Source organism: Mandrillus leucophaeus, unplaced genomic scaffold, assembly GCF_000951045.1.
Source record: "Mandrillus leucophaeus isolate KB7577 unplaced genomic scaffold, Mleu.le_1.0 Scaffold1189, whole genome shotgun sequence".
In the NCBI taxonomy this organism is placed as follows: domain Eukaryota; kingdom Metazoa; phylum Chordata; class Mammalia; order Primates; family Cercopithecidae; genus Mandrillus; species Mandrillus leucophaeus.
This window is the reverse complement of record NW_012100198.1, coordinates 157,769-159,889: the sequence shown is the minus strand read 5'-3', so window position 1 is coordinate 159,889 and position 2,121 is coordinate 157,769.

The window sequence follows — 2,121 nt, the reverse complement described above, 5'->3', positions numbered from 1 at the left end:
AAAAAAAAAAAAAAAAAAATTCTTGGTTTTTTTTTCCCCCTGGAATTTCCAATTATCTTTCTTTCATCTTGCTGAGAGAAGAAACATGTTTTCTTTGCCATGTCACTGATATCATCTATTTCCACGGTCATGCTATTTTTTGTGTAAACTACATTTCATTTTTCTTCCCGAAGATAGTATCAATGTTATACTTGAGACCCACTGACTCCCTCTTCTGATTTAGATTGTTCTGTAAACCCTATGCATAGCTGTCACTCCGAAATGACTTTTCATTCTACTCCTGGGCGAGTTCTACTCTTTCTTGTATTCCATATCTTCCTTTTTGTTGGTTTGCACTTCACTTCTCTGGAATATCTCCAAAAGTATCTTCATCAGAAAAAACAGATGGGAGATGAAATTTCTGAGTACTTGAAAAATCTGAAAATGTCTTTAGTATGCCTTCACACTGATTTATAGTTAGGTGGAGTACAACATTCTATATTCAAACATTTTTTCCCTTAAGAACTGTGAAGGAATTGTTCCACTGTCTTTAGCATGGAGTATTACTAATAAGAAGCTTGGGCCGGGCACGGTGGCTCATGCCTATAATCCTAGCACTTTGGGAGACTGAAGTGAAAGGATCATTTGAGCCCAGGAGTTCACAACCAGCCTGGGCAACATGGCAAAATCCTGTCTTTACGAAAAATACCAAAACTGGGTGTTGTGGCTCATGCTTGTAGTCCTAGCTATGCAGGAGGCTGAGGTGAGCAAGACCCTGTCTTGGAAGAAAAAATAAAAAGAAGCAGCAGCTTGATGCTGGTGTATTATTGTTCCTTGGTAGGTGACCTTTATTCTCTTCCTCTCTAGAGTCTTCCCATGTTCATTGCAACACTATTCACAATAGCCTAGATGTGGAAACAACCTACATGTCCATTGATAGATAAATGGATCAAGAAACTTTGGTATATACATAAAATGGAATATTATTCAGTCATAAGAAAGGAAATCCAGTCATTCGTGACAACATGGATGAATCTGGAGGACATTACGCTAAGTGAAATAAGCTAGTTGTCCATTTCTGTGGCAGGGAGTAGAATGGTGGCTGCCAGGGACTGAGGGAGGGGGAAATGGAGAGGGCTGTCCAGTGGGTGTAAAGGTTCAGTTATGCAAGATGATTAAGTTCTAGAGGTCTGCTGTATAGCGTTGTGTTTACAGTTAATAGTACTGTAAACTTAAATTTTTTTCAGAAGGTAGGTCTTATGTGTTCTTACCACAGTAAAGAAAGTAATTAATTAACTTAAAAATCTCTTAATATTTAATATTCCAAGATTTCATAATGTGGTGTCTAGTTGATCTTTTTTTCATTCATTTTGCCTGGCACTCATTTACGCCCTTCACTGGTAATAGTTACATCTTTCTTTAACTCTTGATGAGACATATATACATATATAGTGTGTGTGTGTGTGTACCCACATACATACTATAGCTTTAAAAGATACTTCATTCCTTGTTTTTTTCTTTTTGGAACTTCTGTTTGCTGGATATAGGATCTTCTGGATTTATTCTCTTTGTTTCATCTTTCTTCTGACATTTCCTCTCTTTTTTCATCTTTTGCTTTATGTTGTAGAGGTTCTAGGCTGTCTTTCAACCCTTCTGATTTTTAAAATGTCAGCAATTATATGCTTAATTTCCAAGAACTCTTTCTTCTTTTGGATTTTTATTTTGGTTTGTGTGTGTGAAGTCAGGATAGGGTGTAGGAGTATCCAGTCGTAGTTTCTTGGAAGCAGTATCTTTTCAAATGTCTCTGAGATCACTAATTAAAAATTTAATTTTTTCTATTCCATAGATAATCTCTGTTCTTTTCTTAGGATAAATACTGTTTATCTTGGTCTTTCTCTTTTATGTTGCTTGTTTTCTTTCTTGTGATCTTTAGTTGTCCATCATATTTCAGAATGAGACTTCTAAGTAACTTTTAGGAGTTTCTTACTGTGATATATACAAGTCTGTTTTCCCATGGGATATCTGCCAGTAGTTGGGAGCTCTGTGTACATGGGCGGTGGACCCGGGGTGGCGGGGGGATTGGTGCGGATAATTGATTGTGGTAATGCTAGTTATATAAATTTCAATGGCTTTACATAACAG